A 21,890-nucleotide genomic window follows, 5' to 3' on the forward strand; every position below is an offset into this window, starting at 1 on the left:
ATAAAATAATAAGAAAAAGCAGTTCAACTTACCCAAGTTGGTTGTACAAACATTCTCTTCCCCCTTATTCCTGGGAAAGTAGCTATTATGGATGGCAATGTACGGGTCACTATTCCCTTAGGGACACTGCACACTTACAAGAGAGACTGGTTTTATACTGGCAGTATACTGGCAGTGTTTAGCATTTGTCTGCATTTGGAGGGATTCCAGTCATTGTTCAGCTTTGAATAAGTGTTAGGGCATTGGGTATGTAATGGATTATTTTTATAAAATGCTTTGTGAGTATGAGCCTATTATTTTTTTGTGATTTATATATATGTTTTAATTTTTTACTGACCATAAAATGAATGTAGATAAAAGAAAATTAAATTTAGCATATTAATACAAATTACTAGAATAAAGTTTACTAAATCCCAGCCTAGGGTCAATATTTTCATTTGAGTTTGTTAATTAGTTATTATTAGTTATACAAAAGTAGCTCAAATGGTCACTCTTATCTGCAGCAAGTCTGAATGACATAATTCATTGGCTCTTCTGAGCAAAAGTAATAAGAAATGCTGGCTTCATGCCAAGAATTCTTGTCAAAGTGTGATTTGACAACAGTTACTAGTGACAACAGTTACTACTCTACAAGACGCAGAGTTGCAATGCAACTTCATCAACAGTTATTAAATATTATGCATCAAAACTGGCATTTTTCTTCAATGAAGCTTTATATCATTTTCTAGACCCAGGACTGTTTTTATTTCACCTGCCAGTTCCAGTGCAAATTTCTGATTCAAATCTTTTGGTCTTTGCTACTCTGAGGAATATATATGCACCAAATAAAAACATTTACCAAAATAATCTGTATAAATTACTAGAATTTTATACAAAAGGAAAGCTTTACATTTGGATAATCAGATATAGCTCAGTTTAGCATTTTGTGCTTTATTCCTTACACAAACTAGTAAATTCTAGACTAAATATTCAAAATCTAAGTCCAGTCAGGCTTGACTTTATACACACAAATAACTCAATGGCTAATGTAATTATCTCAAAACAGGCACTGTAAACACAAGCATTTAAATGTTTACACCAATAAATCAGAAATATTATAGCATATATAAATCTGTATGTGTAAATCCAAGACACAATTATCAATAAGTGTATGTAAAAAAATAAGAGATCACCTGGGATCAAAGACTGTGGATTTCATGATTATAAAAGATTATTATTATAGGACAGAGTGTCAGTTTTCTTGATTGCTTAACCAGGCAAAGCAGTGGCAATTGGCTAAGGCATATGATCTCTTAAATCTTCAAGATCCCTCTGGGATCCCTCTGGGAATAATGTTCCTGTTATAAGTACTATTATCTACACACTATTATTTCTTTATGGTCATACATAAAGTCTTCACTCAGGGAAAGTCAATGTATAGCAAGCACCACCAAGAGATGAAGAACAGACTATAAGATGACTATATGTAACCAAATCAAAAGACAAACTTTGATTTTTTTAGAAAGGAAAAGAACTTTAGCACTGGCACTGTAGGAATGTTAACAAATATCTACACATATCAGAGACAACCTAGAAAACACACTGGCTATAGTTCTTTAATTTTAATTGTAGTGGTATTTTGATATAGGGTTGTTTTGATTTTTTGGAAATATTGGGCTTTTTTGACAGATGACTTGGCCCATGATAACACAAAAGCTTACTGCAAATTCACAGAATGTAAAGTACAAACCCTCTGCTTCAGGAGAACAGCCTGTTTTGACTCTGCTAAACCCAGAAATTTTGTATAATTGGCTGAAATACTGCTAAATTTTGACCAACTTGAAATCTCATGGTGACAAAAAAGAGAAAAATTGCAAGAAACTCTCATTTTGTATTACCCTCTTTGCCTCCAACTTTCCCAAATTGCTAAAAAATAAATCCCATATTCTTCCAAGAGTACCATTTTCTTACAGTATTTTTCAGGCATTGTATGATGTATAGAGAATATATTACAATTGTGTCCCTGGTATTTTTCCTTTTATTTTTGGTAAAGACTATGGCCACACCATTCCCATGGGCTATTCTAGTATAAGTATGCTTATAAGCACCTCTCCATAAAGTGTCCTTTCTGCATTCACACAGCAGACCTTCCAGGATTTGTTCCAGTTCCAACCTTCCTGTAACACAACTCTCACAACCTTATTGTACACTACCACATAAGGAGCTCTACCTTACCCCACCATAACCAAAGTGGTGAAAATCCTGGACCAGGGCAGTACCTCTGCATCAGCATCTTGGCAGATAACAGCCTTCATGAGGCAGAGGGCACTGAGTCTGTCTCCACAGGGCTGACCTGATGGAATGTCTCCATCTCACACACCAGTGTTTCCTGTCCCATCCCAGGCTGCCCCGTGTCATGCAGGGTAGGGCATGCCAGATGTCTCATGTGCTGGCTCTCTTCATCACCTGACAGATTGTACCAGTCTGTGCCTTAAAGCCAATCTACAGCTCGAAACTGGACCCTACAGAGCTTAAGAACACAGTGGTGTAGAGCAGGACACCTACAAGGACCAAGTAGGAAAAAAGTCCTTTCTTAGCTTATGTAGGAGGGTAAGAACTTGGAAACTGAATCAGGAGACACACATTTTATTCACACTAAAAGCCAGGGATATGCTTTACTGTTTTCCAGGCCAAAACACTCCTTGTCAGAGCTTAAGAAGAACAGAATCTTATAACCAGCCTCCAAAGAAATGTTTTCCAAGATTTTTCCAAATTTTTTTCCAATGTTTTCCAGACATTTTTCCAGTATACTGCAGTCCATAAATAAAAAACCTAACAAAACCACTCCCACACCAAAACAACAACAAAAAAACCTCCAAACCAAAGAAGGAACAAGAGGAAGAAACCTTGTCTTCTCATCCTGGGATAATCTGAAATTAAATGTCTTAGGAGTATTGGGCTCCTGTTCCCTAAACATGAAGTTACTTTTTCAGACAAGAACCATCAAAAAGAGTCTTGTCAGCTATTGCCAGTAAACAGTATTTGGCCTTCAACAACACTGATTTTACTACCACTCATTCTGTTTTACTGATGCTGGTGAATCAGTTACTTTCAGATTATGTCTAGTAAAGTAAACACTGACCTGAAAACCCATAAAATATTTTAAAAGTGCAAGGGCACACACCTTTATTTTAAACTAAAGTAGACACATAAAGTAGTAGCTTTACTTCCTAGGAGTTTTAAAATCATTAACTTGACAAAAAAATCTGCTTTCTAAAGTATTTCAAAATATTTTAGAACTCTTTCACCTCTATAAACAAGATTTTCATTGACTTTTCTGAATTATCCCAGTTTATTCTAGATATGTGTTATATTCTTCATGATATACAGACTTTTTGGAATAATTCAGACAGGCAGAACAATGATATGAGAACAACTGCACCTCAAAATACAGCTAACAGAACTTACTACAGCATCCAGTCTGAGCAGCCAGCTTATTTAGTCCTTCAGGACTGATAGTCTGCTAGCTCATATAAGTATTATAGCTTATTGAGAAAAAAAAAAAAAAACAGCACACTGAATTGTAAAGAATGTCAAAGCTTGTAGATGCTATACCATATAACTTCACAAGTTATGCTTTATTTTGCAGGTGTAATTTTCTTAAAAAACTGTTGAGCAGCTAAGAGCTTTTAAAATACTTTTTCTCACTTGTAGACTGTAAACAATTACAAAATGAATACAATATTATGTAGGAAATAGGTACATAAGTCAGCCACTTTTAAAATATCACACCCATAAGATTATTTGTTTTGCTAGTACATGCGGCATGAGATTCTGGTATAAGTGTCTCTTTTCCTTGCACAGAACTCTATTTGCCACCCATTTGTATGAAGAATGTACTCGCTGACTCCCTGTGAGGAAAGAAAAAGAAAAGAATGCTTTCCATATAAGTAATAGGGAAGGAAACCTTATTCTTTCTAGTGTTTGTTTAGTAGCTGAACTTCAAACATTCTCTGAAAAGCAAACAACTCCAGGAAAAGGAAAATTGAAACACAACAAGCATGTTGAACACATGAAAAGTCTTGAACTGCAACTGCAGATTAAATAAAAGGTTAACAATGATGGGAACCAAATACATAGTTAAAAATTAAAGAAAAAGGGAGGAACCAAATTACACAGGTTCATGACAAGTGTTAATTCTTCTACTGATAATTTTTTAGGGTTCCTGTTCATGTTTTATACACTCTAGGATGAAAAATTTCTTCTTTGAGCAATGGGGGATCATGAAGCATTAATTTCACAGAGAGTTTATTCTTTTAACATCTTTATATGAAATAAATAGCAGGAGAAAACATCTACATTTTAAAGAAAATTATTCCAGGTAGGATATATGAGAATGTCAGCGAATAACACAATATATTGGGTGCTACTGCTTTAGGATATAGCAAATAACAAAAATGTCTCATTGTCCAGAAATATTGCATTACTGCATTGGAAAAACAAAGCAAGAGCTCCCTCTATGCAACTCAAGATACATTAATATGTTGTACTGAAATATATTTTACAATATACTGTTAATGTGACTGATGCATGCAATCAACAAAATTTTTCAAAACAATTAGAGTTCTGAGCAATAGACTGAACAATTTTTTTCCCCAATACAAATAGACAAGAATTACAGGATAAAACATGTAAGACTTTTATACTACATGAGTTGTTAGGAAGTTACATGACTGGAATTTCAGATGAAGCACAAGAATGCTTCCACTTGAAAGTAAGCTAACCCACGCTAATAAGAAACATCCAAGGAAGTTTATTATTATTGCAACAGTCAGATGGCTGTAAAATTTACCATTCTCAGCTGTTTTCCCTACCTCTCTGTTGAAAGCTTCTGCTCCCACAGCAGGAACAACTTCTGAACTATCACAGATGGTTCACTATCTCACCCAGATCACCACAACAAATTATAGTGGCACTGCTTAGGATTACTTTAATATCCTGTGTATGAAACAGCAGTAGTTCAGAACTTGTTTCATGTGTGGTTGCTCCTGTTACAGAAGCAGTAATCTCCAAGAGAATGAATACCAGGCAGACAAACAATAATTGCTTCAGCCAAATGAACTGTTAACACTTGTGTTTGCAAATTAGGTTTCTGAACACAAAGGTGATTCTTTAGTGATGTAATGCAGAAATGGGAACTGTTGCAACATTTCCAGGCTATCTTTGCAAGCATTCTTCTGCCTTATACAAACAATTCCTAGAGTTAATTGTAATTTTTCACAGAACTTTGGCAGATAATCCTGCAACCAAGGGGGAAAAAAAGTGTTTCTTCATGAAAAATAATCAATAATGCATGATGGCAGTGAGCACTGTTAAGATATGGTTGCTGCAGACATTACTTACTGCCTTGAAGCTGTATAAAATTATTCTGAATGTCATTGCATGTTCTATAATAAGAAAAAGCCATCTCCTGCTCATCTTATCCTTTTAGAAACAAAATATTTGCCAGCATACTTCAAATCTAAGTTGGAAAATTACTTTCTGTCCTTAAGTTTGTGACAATTTTATTTTAAATTTAATGTGCTCTGAGATAGATACAATTAATGTAAAAGGCAACTAAGATGTTAACAGTATGAAAGTCTTACTGTTCATTTTGAGGTTTCCTTCTCTTCTCCTCAGTGGCCAGGCTGACAAGTCTTTTGCACAGAGAAAGGAGAACAATGAGCACTGGTAGCTTATTGACTTCACAAATTCTTTTCTCATACCCTGAGGAAAGAACAAATTTTCTTTAACTTCAGAATCACTTGTAATCTGGTAGAAATACTTATTGCCTGTCAAGACTTCCATCAGAATGTGTCACTTTGACCAGAGCACTCTTTTCTTGTCAAACTATGCTCTTGAGACAATTGCAACCTAATTGCTGAAGACATCAACCAAGACTACTTTAAGAATTTTCCGACACGGGCCAGCCTAAGAAAGCTGCTTCAGGAGTCTTACAATTTATTCATAAGAAAGATGGTAACTAGCCTGAAAATTGTGATTAGAGATTTCTGCCATGGTTACATTTTTTACAGTACGTTCCTCTCCCAAAGAATACATTGTCAGAGGCTTGGTGCTTCTAGAATCAACAAACAACTTATTCAGATTTTCACAGCAGAAGTTTACTGCTGGGGTGTTAATGAGTCTCTAATTTATACTCTGGCTTTGTGCAGCTCTTTATGTTGATATGTCCACAGCTGGATGTTGGTACTGCCCTGTCCGGTTTATCTCGGCTGTTTGAGGGGCCTGAAAAGGCCCGGAGTGGCCTTGGGGCAGCCCGCGTATCGAAGGACGAGAAGAGGCTTCAGTTCTTCTTTCAGTTTTTATGTTTATTAATTGTTTATCTAAAAGATGTTCTTTCAGCCACCAGAGATCTGCTCAGCAGTCAGCCATGGGCACACTCTCTGCCCTCCCGGGCAGCCACGTATCTTTATATCCATTGTTACGTGTACTATATTTATCATTTTTCCCCAATACCATCTATTCTTATAACTCGGTGCACTCTCAGTAATAACCAATCCAAGAGTGCCACCGTGGCCAAAGAAGATGGAGGAGAAGAGGAAACAGAAGGAGGGCAGGACACACCCCAATTCCTCCATCTTACTCCTCTAAACCCCCCTGTACATAAATCCTAAACCCTGTGTCTCACCCTCTAATTAGCTAATCCCTTCACCATTCACCCTGTGAAGCCCTCATCCTTGTCGTCTCCTGTGTAGGGTTAAAGTTCAGCTACCAGACACTTCTGGCAACATTCCAGGACTCCCGAGCCCTCCAAGGTGGTCTCGGAGGCTCAGTATCTCAGGACTGAGATCTTGAGATCCGACATCTCCCCCTTCTGTTTGCACCAAGAAACCCTCTTTTACAATCCGATTCATGGCATCTGGGACGACATGGATGAGGACTAGGAGAACTATTACAACATAAAACCTTAAACTATTAAAACATAAAATCCTACCCTTAAAATTCTTCTCCAAATGGGAGAAATGTCAAAGAAATCTACCAGCTGATCAATATATGATCCTTTGTCAGTTTTCCCTATAATAGGTAAATTTACCCCATTGCCTATTGCAATTCAAGACCCCAAGGAGAAAACCCCCCAGAGTCTTTCGTCCTTATACAGAAATATTCAAGACCCCAAAGAGAAAACCCCCCAGAGTCTTTCCGTTCCTCTTGTTTCTCTTCTGAGTTGTCCTTTGCAGTCTGAGTCCCGACTTTTGTCTGAGTATTCGTTTCTTCTTATATCTTGTTGAGGAAAATCGCTGCATAGTTGCAGACTCGTTACGAAATGATGCTGTGGCTCTGCTGAACCGATCTGGCCTGTCGTGCACTCAGGGGTTACCTGGTTTTTGATTCAACTGACAATAGGGTTAGAACACACGCCTCCCCAGGAGGGGAGAGGCTTGGACTCCACGAGGGTTTTTACCAAAGGCACCAAGTCTGGAGAGGGCCCCTCCTCGCCTGAGACGTCACTGGGGGTCTGGCCCGCCCCCGCTCGCGCTCTGCGCATGCGTGCTTTCCGAGCCGCTCCCTGTCTCTCCCGAGGTAATTTTTCCCTCTTCCTTTTTGTTCCGCCTCTGAATTTTCCCCCCTCGGTCTGCCCCTGACTCTGTCTCCTCCTCCTCCGACGCTGTGTGTGTGTGGCCTTTCGTCAGTGTGTGCCGGCCGCCCCCGCCGGCACCCGCGCCCGCCGCGTTCGGGTCGATCTGCGTCCCGGGTTTTTTGCGTCACAACCGCGTGCCTCTTGCGTCTCACGGCAGCCTTTCTGGGATTGCGCAATTTCCCCTAATTTCGCTGCATGGGTCAGACGCCCCGGCCCCGGTCCGTGGCTTTCCCGAGCCCTCGCGAACTCCGCCCGCCGCACACGCCTCCGCATCCCCGCCGGTCGGGGCCGCTGCTGCCCCCGGCCCTGAGTCAAGCAAAGCCGCGCGAAAACACGTATCCTCTGTTTTTTCTTCACCTGCGCTCCCCGCCTGCTCCGCTGCAGCCTGGCTTCCCTGCTCCGTTGCCGCGGCATCGCGAGAAAGCGCGCCCCCCGGTCCCCTCTCCCCCCCCTCTGCCCCTGAGTCCTCCATGCTCTCTGGGGTTTTTGGACGTTTTTGGGAGTTTCCCGGGGTTTCTGGGTTTTGGGACCGGGTGTTTTAATAATATTTCTCGCTCTCTTTCCTCGAGAGCCCTTCCCCCCGGCTTCTTAAGGCCAGAGCTAATCTTTTCCGGAGTCTTGCTCCCCCCTCTTTTGAGGGCCCCCCCCCCCCCCCCCCCAGATGTCTGCTGCATCTGTTGGGTTATTTCTTCCTGGCCTTTTAAGGCCAGAGCTGATTTTTTTTTGTGTATGTTTGTGTCACACCTTATAAGGCGGACAAAATTTCCCGTTGTTCCTGGGAAGGTGTGCCCCCCATGTTCTTATTTTCAGGCTTTCTTACCAAATCTCTCGTCAGAGCAGTCTGAAGGTCTCGGTCTCTGTCCAGCAGATCACGAGAGGTGGTCCCAGGGCGCCTTCTGGTTCCAGTCCGGGCTGTTCTGCTACGAATTGTCTTCGGCAGAAACTGAGAGATGGATTCCTCAGTGACTGCTGTTTTTTGCAGTCTCTGTTGGCTTTTTGTTTTCTTCTTCTCTCCTGGTCTTCAGGGCTTTGAGGGTGCCCCCCCCCGAAAGGTTGTGGTGGTGGAGCCCAGCCAGGGAACGCCAAATGTCCGGTTTATCTCGGCTGTTTGAGGGGCCTGAAAAGGCCCGGAGTGGCCTTGGGGCAGCCCGCGTATCGAAGGACGAGAAGAGGCTTCAGTTCTTCTTTCAGTTTTTATGTTTATTAATTGTTTATCTAAAAGATGTTCTTTCAGCCACCAGAGATCTGCTCAGCAGTCAGCCATGGGCACACTCTCTGCCCTCCCGGGCAGCCACGTATCTTTATACCCATTGTTACGTGTACTATATTTATCATTTTTCCCCAATACCATCTATTCTTATAACTCGGTGCACTCTCAGTAATAACCAATCCAAGAGTGCCACCGTGGCCAAAGAAGATGGAGGAGAAGAGGAAACAGAAGGAGGGCAGGACACACCCCAATTCCTCCATCTTACTCCTCTAAACCCCCCTGTACATAAATCCTAAACCCTGTGTCTCACCCTCTAATTAGCTAATCCCTTCACCATTCACCCTGTGAAGCCCTCATCCTTGTCGTCTCCTGTGTAGGGTTAAAGTTCAGCTACCAGACACTTCTGGCAACATTCCAGGACTCCCGAGCCCTCCAAGGTGGTCTCGGAGGCTCAGTATCTCAGGACTGAGATCTTGAGATCTGACACTGCCCATCTGAACAACCTACTGGAAAATACCACTGGAGTGGGGTTTCTGGACAATTAGAAATGTGTCATAAGAATTCAGACTTTATGACATGGAAGGTAGTCCTCTAGACATTACTAATGATTCCAGAGCTTTAATAGCAATAAGTTAGATTTGAAATATATGTATAATGATCTGGTTATGATTATAGGACAGGCAGTCATACTTTTGATAACTACAATCTGCCCAGCATTACTCATTTGCTGTAAATCAGAGGCAATTAGCAATTCTTTCCATATTTTCTGGGTTCCTGAGCCTATGCAGGAGTATCTTCACTGCCTCTGTGAGATTAATTACACAAAATTTACTTGTGATGTGATCACACAGTTATTTGGGCTGACAGGCCAAGCAAAATAATATCAATCTTCCCAACCAATGGCAGAAGCAGCATGAAGAGGGACAGCCAACATAGTTGAATCTTCCTTGGCTGCCAGAATGGTGGGAGGTAGACCACTGGCACCTGCTGCCTGTTAGAGGAAGTAGCTGAGCAAAAGAATAACAATTTACTCTAGGATCTAAAAGTGTATACTGAGAAATTCTATTCAATAATGAAACTTTTGGAAGAAGTCTATTGTGTTGATTCATCTCTTCTGATAAAGGACATCTTAATACTGAATTGTATCTTTTGTTAATATTTAATGTGAGTCAGGCAACACTAGTGTGAATTTGCATTCATAATTCCTTCCTGAAAAGATAATTTGACATGCCCTCCTTTTTCACTTTGCTATGTATTCAGCTTTAGTTGCAAAGATCATTTACTGTGCTAATGCCTTTCCCCTTCAAAAGTGTCTGTGCTTGCCATGTCTCATGATGAATACCCATTTGTAAACAAAGTAGTGATGCATTATTATAGCTGAAGGGCATTGTTTTACCTGGATGTAAATTCATCATTTTTTAATGCATCGCAGCTTGATGCTTGATATCTCATCAAGCACTCTGAAAGCTTTGTTGACACAGATTGATGATCCAAACAATTAACTTAATAATGGCATCAGCAACTGGAGGTTAGTATTAGCCAGAGAAAGAGCAGACCAAGTTCTTCCCTAGTGTATGCCTAACAAAATCAAAGGAGGTATGTTTGGGAGCTATTTATTGCAAACAATTTATTTGATCCCCTTTTTTCATTTTCTGAGCTAATTTTAAGAGCCTAGCTATGCTGTATTAAGTACTCTGTGGACAACAAAAACAACAAACTCTGTGGAAGCTTTTTTTTTAAACAGGTTATGTTCTGTAGTTTCAGAAAAGCTAATAATTTGTGAATATTCTGTTAGAGCTCAACTGGAGATAGGTGCTTCCCAGCTGTTAACTTCTACACCTCACCTGAAACATGGTACCACATACCACATGGAGATGTGGTAACTACCATACTTCTGGTTTGTTCCAATGTATAGTAAAATGACATTCAGTAAAACATTTGTTCTTTATTGTTTTTATAACTTGTCTAACTAGAAAAGCTTCCACATTCTAGCACTATCTCAATGCATCTCTATCTGGGAATCCACTGATGAATATATGGCATCATTTAAATTCAGACTGAACAAGTAATAATTGTCTTCAGGAAGATCATTTGCTGAGGGTTTGATGGATTCCAGAAGACTGCAACCTCATTATTATATCCTTTGTTATCAATCTTTCTGATAACAACGTATCAGAAAACTCAGCATCTAACAGAATTCAAAGTAATAACTCTTGAAACTAGGGAACTTAGTGATGGTTTACTAGGGAGTCTAATGTCTTGTGCCAACTGATGTAATTGTACTTGGCAAACAGTGCATGGGAACTGCCAGTTTCAAGCTGGAGACTGACAGATGAGTAGCTTTTCTTTCTGAAGTGAGCCAGGTGCTTGGAGTTAGATGTAAAGGGCTTAGGTATTGCCTTGAAGCTAAGCTGTTTCATCCTCTCTTTGATAGTAATGAATGAGAGAAATTCATGAGTCAGATGACTATAAAAGTAACCTGGATCCAAAGATGACACCTGCCACCATCTGTCTGCCTCCTTTTTCTTTCTTTTTTTTTTGAAGTTTTTGTCATGTTTTGTAACATGGATAATTTCTACATCCTCATCATTCCCTTCCTCTACCAGAGTTTTCAAACTCAGATTTGGAAGAAATTCTTCAGATATTTCACAGCAGTTGATATGTCTTTAATGGTACAGTTAGTGTTCCCATGTTAACACAAATCCTTTTCCACTTGTACATCTGGCACCACACAAAAAGTGGAGTGCTTAGCTAAGTAATCTTCCTACCTGAAAGGTATGACTACACACAGACAACTACTTATATTTGCCAGGTCTGTGGCATGTATCAGTGATCTTGCACTTGTAATTTGCAGGAGCAAAAAAACCTTGTATGTTGGATGTGAATGTACTTTTCACTACCTTAGGAATACTGATTTTAGTACAGCTGTTAACAAAGTAAGACAAGCACTGGTAACTATTTCTTGTATTAAGATGCTGGGTATACTCAATGTCGGCTTGTTTTTGAGAAAAGCAAAAATCAGATTAAAGTAATTCTAAAGAAACAGACTGTTAGAGGTAATACAACATGCAAATAAAGATCAAGATACTCCAATACTCCATATAGTATGCATTGATTTGCTTAAGTCTAAAACATTAAAAAAAAAAAAAAGCTGAGAAATGGAAGATGGTGACCAGTAAAGATGAGGAACTACCAGGTAAATTTGAATTTGAATTGTGCTCCTAAAGTAGAATAAGCTGTAAGGAAAACAAGAATGTCTACACAAGCTTGTATTTTAAATTCACTTTTCTGAAATCTTTCCATTCTATATTAAATTCTTTTCTACTGCTAATGACTTGAAAAAAGCAGTGAACCTAAGCTGAATCTTAAGAAGTAAATGGGAACACATCTTTATCTTCTTTTATAATTTAAGAGTAAGGATTCATTCAAGAAAACAAGCTTGAATTTAAAAGAGAATACTTTTATGAAGCACATAGTTAACGTGTTGAACTCCCCACCACAAGATAATAATGATAGCAGCAGACAGAAAAGGCATGTAATTTAATGAATGTTGTTACACTACAAAGAATAGTAAAGTATATTTTCAGAGATGTAAAGCAATTAGAGAATTGCAAGTCATATCAGATTTTTGACAAAGCAAAAAAAGCATGGAAATGAAAGTGAAATAATAATAAATCCCCTTATTCAAACATCACTGTTATTACAGCTGTTATGCAAAACAGATTGTGCACCGCAACTCAGCTTCTGAAGGCTTGAACTTTTATTGTGCATCTCTTAGTTAAGATCTCTCCCCCTCTCCAACCCTATTCATTTTCCAAGAAAAATGTGTACATCTTGGATTTTTTCCAGTCAGCTCTACTGTGTATAGTAGTCTGGTGAAGATTTGTAAATAGTGAATGAATAAGATTAAGTGTTGTTTTTGACAGGCAAAATTAATGTTGTGATGCATGGTCTGGAATACACAACTCTTCTAAATATCAAAAAACTATTTTCTTCAAACGTTGATTAAATTGAATTTAAGAAGTAGAACAGCTAAATATTTTTGTACACTAGCTAAATAATTTTTTCCACATGAACCTTTTCCTTTAGTTTGGTGAAAATGCATTGTCCCTTTTAAAGAAGATTAAGTGTTTACATAGGTATGTGCCCAGCCCTCGAACAGCAGATTGCTGCAGCTCAAGCACTGCCAGTTGGGAGGCTATGTTTTACAGCCTGGGATGTAAATAATCTCCTTTTTCCATGAGATTTGTGTTGAAAACTGTAGATTATTTTAAAACGTCCTAAGGGTATAATGATGTCAAAGTCACCACAAATAAAAAAGGAAAAAGAAATTATCAGTTTGTTGAAGTTCTTAAGTATGAGTACTCTAATACTGACAAAGAGATATCAGGCAATGTGAAAAGTTGGTTTCAAGCTCAGCTTAACTGAAAAATCTTTCTTTCCATTTTTTTAATGGATGCCACTCTTGTGCAATTTGTTTCAACTTTGCTGGAGTATTTGATGTTGGCCACCATCAGTTCCTTTAAAATAATAGATAATTAGGGTTTGGCATCCCAATTCCTGTGACAGACTAGCCTATTTACTTCTGTAGCTTGCTGTTCTAAGATTAGTGCAGGTGTGTTGATAAGCTTCTCAGCAGATGCTCATTAGGAAACCTGTCTTTTCTGTGTACAAAATCAAGAAAAGGAAGTACATGTAATGAATGGTACATCTACTTTTAGGCTAACACACTTAAGGACAAAGTTATTTTTTCATTTTGAAAGTAACTAGGTCTAAACAAAGCTAGATGTGTTACTCATAAATTACACATGTTATTTTCATACTCAGTGATTTCTATTAGCACAGAAATTGAAATTTTCAATATAGGACTATGCAGATGAAAAGCACTATATTGTTTTATGCAATATATTGTAACAACTTTTAACAAAAAGATGGAATTAAAAACTTCTGTTACTAGTTTACACTGAGAAGACACCAGTAGTACAAAACATATTATGCCATTTTATCGACAGAACTATAATGAAAACATTGCTAAAGCAATGAGACTTGCCAGCTACTTATGAGACTCAGGAGAAATCCTTTAACAGATGTTTCCCACATCAAACAGATACTTATCCCTCACTGATTACCATGATCTTGAAAATTCATTACTTGATTCAATGATCAACACCTCTTCATCAGTCCCATTAAAAAAAAAAAAGGAAAAAAAGAACTATTGCAAAAGGTTTTTCCTCCTACATAGCAGCTGATAAAATATATTGTGGCCTTAAGTCCCTTATCACCATAAGAAGAAGAAGTTGTATTACAGCATTGCTTTGTTCGTGGCATAATTAGGATCCTGTCAGCACATCAGTCATACATGATGAATACACATCTCATTTCCTTTGCCATTTTCAAACCCACTATCCTCACAGTGACTAGTGACTACTGTACTACAAGCTGACATGGCCACATCCATATTTTAAAATTTCAACTGCTGTCCTCTGGGATTATTTATTTTTATTTACTGCAAACTTAGTTCAAAGAGTTTCTTTTGACAACTATTGTTTATTATTTTTAAATCTCCCTAACATAAAATGCACTGAATAATATTACATCTGGATAACCTTTTTCTTTAGCTGGAATTTTCATCATTAGACATTGTTTAGACACCTATCAAGTAGAGATATCAAACCCTTTCTAGAGTAGGTAGTAATCATCTAAAGAAAAAAAACTTTAGCAGCTTATAATCTGACTGCAATTAGCAAGAAAATTAGTTTGAGATAATAAACAAGCCTGGAAATATGGCGGGTCAAATGAACACTGTTTGAATATAATACCCAGTTCTATTTGTTTCATCTTCTTTAATTTATAGAAATCTTCAACCCTAAGTCCCACTAATAATATTTTTAATATCTATAACATATATACTTCATTTCTAAAATAACCTGCTCAGCTCACAAAACATACATTGCACTTATGACACCACTGGACAGTGAAGTGCACTAATTTTTGCATACAAAATATCTTGAAATAAGCTATAGCTAATAGACACTGAAAAGAAATTCTTGCCAAGGAAATGTGAGAGGTCCCTTGATTTTTCATATTATTAGAAATGTTTAGAATAATGTTTTAGCTTTTTGTCAAATTTTATACCTCTTCAATTTTCACTGATTTTCATAAGGAAAATAAACCAGCTGAATTTTTAAGTGTTCTACTGCTTTTCATTTCCTTTAATATTTATCCTGTTAGTATGAATAATAACTCAGGTACCTCAAATGGCACGACTTATTTTTGCTATACAGCCCATGCTATCATTTTTTATGAGTGGGATGAAAGTAACAGGCATCTTGGGCCAAGAAAAATGACTTCTTAAACAGAAAGAAAATCTTTATAATAAGTATTTTTAATTCAATTAAATTATTTTTCATAGGTGAGTCAGGAGTAATAATCAGTTAAAATAAAATTTTTCAGCATAGATGTGGCATAAAAAACCCAAGCCCCTTGATTATCAATAAATATTTCTTTATAGTAAGTAATCTAATTTAGTCTGGAACACAAGAGACCAAATCACAGAATAACCGAATAATTCCAGCAAAACTGGTTTTAAAATGATATCCAGGGCAACAATGAAATTGAACATCTGAACTTAGCCTAGCAGCTTAAAACCTACACTTCAAAAAATATCACCTTGCCTACCTCTTGCACATAAATCATAGAGTGCCACCTTGCCTGCACAGCCCTTACTTTCTCAACTGCTAAAAATTGCTGGCATCATTAACTCACTTCATATTATGCTATTTCTCTTTCTGCCGAACCTGTCATCACCTCATTTTCTCCTGCATCCCCTGGTTTGACAGATGCACTTGCAGTAATTCTTTTCTAGTTTTTGACTTATTCAGCTTCTGCTATATTGCCAGCTTCCTCCTGAGAGCGCTGCTGGATCAGGAGCCTGCTTCCTTCGCTGGCACGTAGCACTAAAGCAGAGCTCTGAGTGCCACAACAACTGCAGCACTGTGTCCTACGCTTTGCCTGCTTATTTCCAACTTAACGCATGCCGTGCAGATTCATCCACGACTTACAGAAACAAGGGACTTTTCCAAGGGAAATGCATACAGCCCACATTACTGTGGTCTAGACATCTCTGTCTCATTGACAGGGAGAGGGAACATGTCTTACCTGCACACATTCCACACAGATCATTACACAGGAAGTACATTCACAGCTTCTGAAAAATCAAGCAGATTTTTATTCTATCTTGTTTGTATGTGCCTGATTTTCAGAGCTGGTGATTAGAGCTATTTTTTTTGTGTACTTGACAAGACCTTGTAAAAAACTGACATATTACAAATAATGAGTTTCATTTTTCTTTTAAAAATAATTTTTAAAAAGGAAACTATAGTGATAGATTGATATGGATAGATTGGATAGATTAATATGGATAGATGGATAGATTCATATGGAACCCTATCCAAATCATGAAACTGCTGATACAACATTATTTCAGTAAGGAATTTAAGGAGATTTAATTTAAAAAAACCACACCACTGTTTCTAGAAAATCTTATAATCAAATAGGTTTTGTGACATTGTTAGACCATATGCAATTTTGTCTAAAAGCTACTCAAAAATATGAAGTAAATGAATCCACCTGAAAAATCTAAAAAAGATCAAATCACTGGCAAATCACAACTAAAAAAGTAGTTACCATTACCAGTATGAAGTTGGGGTGCCTGTACAGGGCTCTGTCAAATTCTAGTCATCTCCTTTCACTTCAATACTTTAGAAGTGGTCAAAAATTACTATACTGATAAAAGGTTTACTGATATTGACAGTTAAATGTGTATAGAGTAGACTTTGAAGAGTACAGTAGTTTACTCTTTTGCTCAATAAGAAGCAAACCACACCATTTCTACTACCTTGCCTCCTCACCCTGCTAAAAAGGAAACCATGTATCTTATGAAACTGTTACTTCTCTCAAGTTGCTGATTGTTTTGTTGCATCTAAACAGTGTTTCAATATGTGGCTCATAAAAAAGTATATGCAATCACAATCTGCAAAATAACCCAAAAGTGGATGCAGACAAAATGTTTTCATAAATCGCTCTTATCTTCTTAATACTTGTCTTTGTTTTTAGTCTGTATTTATTTCTAGTCTAGCTAGGATCCTAGAATTATTTCTGTGCAATATTTGCCAATTCAATTAATGGTCTGTTTACTCCATCTTCCAGATCATTAATGAAGATGTTAAATAAAACCAGTTCTAACACTAATTCCAGGGTGCCTTGGCAGACATTTCTCCTCACAACATAATTCATCATACCCTTTGTTTGGAGATTGCTTGGATAATATAGCTGATGTAAAATAATGCTGCCCACCTGCTTGGATATGTTATCCACAGGGAACATATTACACCAATTACAGGAGAAATTCAGTGACTTTCTTTGCATCTCACTGCAAGCCAGAAAATGAAAAGTGTTGACAAGGTTCTAGAGAAGAGCTCTGAATATTTTGGTTCCTGATATCTGAGAGACAGTTCAGCAGCCAGATCACTGGAAATGCTCTTCACAGAAGCACATTTCTACTTTTTGAAAAGAAGACTTACTAATTAGTCGAGGTAGAGAGATGGAAATTCCCAGGTTAAAGGAAAAAAGAAAAAAAGGCAAAATACTCAAACCCATCAACTCCTAAAAGAAAGCAACTTATTTTATTAGAGTGCTCTCAAACCAGAGCCATATTAGCTGAAAATCAGCTTCCTTTGAATCTTTGACAGCAAATTCTATTTAACTGAAGTTGAATTGTATTTAAATTACTTTTTAAAGAGACTTCTACAAATGCAGAATTCTCTGAATAATTTTCCACCCCAGGTAGTGATCTATGTAACATTGTTACTTACGTGGTATCACCAGCTGCTTTTCAGTGGTTGAATCTCTGGTGTCAGTTTTCTTTCTGGCAAGTCAGCATACAGATTGTTAAAGCAAGGTCTTTCCCCCTCTGAAAAAATAAATAAGACATTTAGTGATCCTTGTAAGTTTCAACAGCTTTTATTCCATTTGTATAAATAATCTGTATAGTTAGTGTTATATTATCTCTATAGTGGGAGGCATAGTGGAAGTTTCCCACTATTACAAAAAGAGTCCAGGAGCTCTACATTTTAAAACAGCACTCTGCTTAAACCCAATATTACTGCAGCTGCTATTTTTACTGTGTAATTTCATGATTCAGACATTATCTATGTTATTTGTGGATATAAATCCTATAAGCGTTTCTGTAGTCCAGTAAAAGGCTTTGTTTTATTTTATGAAATTCTTTCCATTCCATTTTCTGAAGTTCTTTCAGTTTTCTTCATCAGATTCTATTTAGTATTAGCCAACATTATTTTTCCCTAGTTATTCCAGTAACTAAAACCTTTTACAGTGATGGCACTTTAATTCATTGATTTATACAGCCTCTTTTTTAATTCTTCATTAGATCTGACTTAAAAATGGGCAATAGAACAGGTACAGTCCACAACTACTCATCAATGGCCCTCTTATCTGTGATGGGCCACACTAAATAAAAATCTCACCATTATCACCATAAATCTGCATGAGGGAACTGAAGCCAAAGGCTGAAATACAGAGAGAGTTCAAAGGACCAGAAAGCAAAAGGAATAAATCATTCATAGTATTGCAATGTTGCCAACCCTTACACTGAAAAAGGCAATCCTAAAGAAAGGTTTTGTCCTTTTTGAACTTTCTGGTAGTCCTGTCAAACCTCTTCCTCCCCAAGTTCTGTCAGGTTATACTCAGCCAAATAACCTTGTTGCCAAAGCAACCTTCTCCCCACTTCACAAAGCATCAGAAAATTTTTTGCACGGAAGCCCATGTCTTACTGCTGTAGCAGTTTAATCAGCAGTTGCTTTTGGCAGTCCTCTGCCAACAGCTCTCAGATACAGTATTTCATTATCAGGAGGGGAAAAAATAAATAAAGTCTGAGTTGGCAGCATGTGCTCAATACGACTTGCAATTTGTTTGAGTAACAAGAGAATCACACAGAATTCAAAACCACAGCAAGAGCAATCCAGCTGATGAAGAATGTAGATCTTAGACCCACAGGAAACAAGCAGATTGGAGGAAACCTCTGCCCAGCTAGTCCCACTCAAAACAAGGCAATATTCAAAGTGACATCAGCTTCCATTGGGTTTTACCCCAAGAGTACTCTCTTGATATGGAGATTTCACACACACTCTGGACAATCCACTTGGAGATTTCACACACACTCTGGACAAGCCACTCCTGTTCTTAACATCTGTTCATTAATTTATCTTTTTTCTTTATACAGAAAAATATTTCTGTTCCTGAATGTGTTCCATTGCCTCTTGTGCTTTTGCTGTGAGCCTCTGAGAAGAGCCTCTGCATCCTTAACAACTTTACTTTTCCTTAAGCCTCCTAAGGTGAAGACAGAGATCAGAGAAGTGCAGGAAGCCTTGTTGCTCTCTTGTGCTAAGCAAACACTGCTCTCTCAGCTTCTTGCCAGCCAGCTCCTAAACATATATGTGGAGCTTGGCGGGATTGGCTTTAGTTTGTCAAAGTCTTCCTGTGCTGAGAAATCCAAAGCTACGCACTGGAGCCCAGGTGTGGCTTCCTGTGATATAACCAAGCAGAACCCATGGTTCCCCATGACGTAACCGAGCAGAACCCATCGCTCCCCGTGGCGTAACCGAGCAGAACCCATGGCTCCCCGTGACGTAACTTAGCAGAACCCATGGCTCCCCGTGATGTAACTTAGCAGAACCCATGGTTCCCCGTGACCCGACACAGCAGCACTCGTGGTTCCCGGAGCGCTGCGGGTGCCGCTATCCCACGGTCGTGCTGCCGGCCCGCGCTCCCCCGGCTGCAGGCAGCTCCGTCCCGCCGTGCCGCTTCGCCGCTGCACAAAGCCCCATCTATGCCAGCCAGAACTTGTTGCATGGGGTTATTCCATCCCAGGAGCAGGACTTTGAAAAAGAGGCATCCTCTCTCTTCTGTACAAGTCCAGGCTTCTTTGTTTCTGACTTTCCTCACGTCTAGAAAATACACTACGTCTATTCACTCTGAAACTCAGCATGCCATTTACCAATTCTCCTTCTTGAGGTCCACATTTGTTTTCCTTTTTTGCTTCCTTCTAACCCCTAGAGGAAAAAAAAACATCTTGGCTGGCCCTTCTCTGCTTTCCCGGCTTGAAAGCCAGGAATGAAATGAAAACCTCAGCTGCAGTAATGATATGCTGCCTCCTTCCAGGCAGGAAGAAAAATCTTTTTTGAATCTCCACAAGGACAGGCAGAAATTCATAAAGAGCTAAAGCTTTTTATCCTACATCAAAACTGTTTCTAGCCTTTACCAAACTCAGCAAGATCTATCCTTTCCTTCCAGATTGTTACCCTTGACTAAGGCTCAAGAATAAACTAGTAACTGTAATCTCTTTGGGACAGGCAGGAAGCTGGACATCACTTTTGGGTAAAATGAATATTTTGGAGGACAAAAATAGAAATAAAGTTCGTAAAATGGGGCATTCGCATTACTTGCATTAGCCAATTTGAGTTCTGTTTTCTATCCTTTCTTGCTGATAGGGTTGCAAGTAATAAATATATGTATGGAAGGCATCCAGTTTTGTTTAATTCACTGGCATTGTCTGAGGAGCAATGAATCATGTCAGAGATTTAAAGGGATTACTGATAGAGAAGAGTGTAACCTTTCTTCCAATACAACAGCTGTTCTGAAAAATTTCCATAATAACAGTTGCTTTTAATTATATAAAGAATTGCAAAGCCTTTTTACCTTCATATCAATAATGCAGCTTTGATTCAAAAGTTGCTAAAGAGATAATCCTCAGCCTTTTTTGTCGAGGCCAGTTTGTGAATAGCAATGATTTAAATCCCAATGTCATCTTTTTTTTTTTTTTTTTTTTTTTTTTTTTTTTTTTTTTTAAAGGAAGGAAAGAATGGTCTTTATTTCCTTGGAACTTGGACTGAAAAATTACAAACAATGCTTGGAAAACATTATTCTCATAAGAGTCTTTCAACAAATGCTACTGATGCCTAAACAGACACATGTAAAATAAAAGGATCAGAAGTATGGCACAGATATAAGGAGAAAAATAAATATTCTAAAATATCTAGTCAAACATTACTGATAAGAATAAATCATAAATCTCTATATCTAGAATTAGTGTGTTTTACTTAAGAAGGATTGTTTTTAGTAATTTTCAGGGCCTAGCCAAATCAGTAAAAATTGCATTTCTTTATCTTTCACTCTTCCTGCTTCTCTCTGTGATTAAGTACTGGCCTCTGACTGCTTAATGCTTATTCATTCCTCATTTTCTGGGCAGATCACTAGTTTGTGAAGATAATTAGAGACCCCTGCTATTCCTTCTAAGCCTTGAATCTTCAGACTAATTAAAATGGAGTGCTGCATAGACACATGCAGCTGATAAAGGCTTATAGTAAGGTACTAAGAATCATATTATTTGTGTCACAAAAACAAGTAAAACCTCACTGCATCTGCTAGGAGACAGCAACATTTTTGCTATGGTCCTCTTTCATGGTTTAATAGTATCCTCCAATGTAGTACTCCCACTGAGACACTCCAAACCACTGCTACTCCCTCACGCCCCCTTGCCCTCCCCTCCCACTTTGCTGAGGGCTGGAGAGGAGAACTGGAGACACAAAAGGCAAAGATCATGCATGGATTGAGATAAAAATTTACTGGAAACAGCAATGAGATAAAAAAAAACCCCAAAATAAAAGCAACAATATTAAAAGCAAAAGCTTAGAGAGAGAAAGTGATTCACATACAAAAATGTTCACCATGGCACTCAACCGACCGAAGCCATGTCAACCCAACCACTTCTATTGAGTCAAGGGGCTAAGTTAGAAATGTAGTTAGCAAAGATCATATACTGTGATTAGAGCTTAACAGGGAAATCAATTGATACCAGGTGGGGATAACTGAAACAAGGTTGGGAATGACAGGCGATCTATGAAGTATTGTAGAGTGCAGGAGCCATAAATACCACTGACTTCTAAGAATGAGAGGGGGTTTGGACTGTGACCTGCAAGTTAAGGA

The 21,890-nt window shown here is 38.3% G+C and overlaps 1 protein-coding gene and 1 long non-coding RNA gene across 2 annotated transcripts in view; one reads left to right on the forward strand and one right to left on the reverse strand.

Moving 5' to 3' along the window:
* NEIL3 (nei like DNA glycosylase 3) overlaps nt 1–21,890 on the forward strand; it is an 82,339-nt gene that overhangs the window by 32,903 nt on the left and 27,546 nt on the right. The window lies entirely within an intron of this gene.
* Nucleotides 3,734–17,946, reverse strand: LOC141729170 (uncharacterized). Its single transcript, XR_012580457.1, has 3 exons — nt 17,702–17,946; nt 5,625–5,745; nt 3,734–3,890 (listed from the first exon to the last, which is right to left on the reverse strand). It is a non-coding gene; the product is annotated as an uncharacterized LOC141729170 (long non-coding RNA).

The sequence above is a fragment of the Zonotrichia albicollis genome, chromosome 5 (genome assembly GCF_047830755.1).
Source record: "Zonotrichia albicollis isolate bZonAlb1 chromosome 5, bZonAlb1.hap1, whole genome shotgun sequence".
In the NCBI taxonomy this organism is placed as follows: domain Eukaryota; kingdom Metazoa; phylum Chordata; class Aves; order Passeriformes; family Passerellidae; genus Zonotrichia; species Zonotrichia albicollis.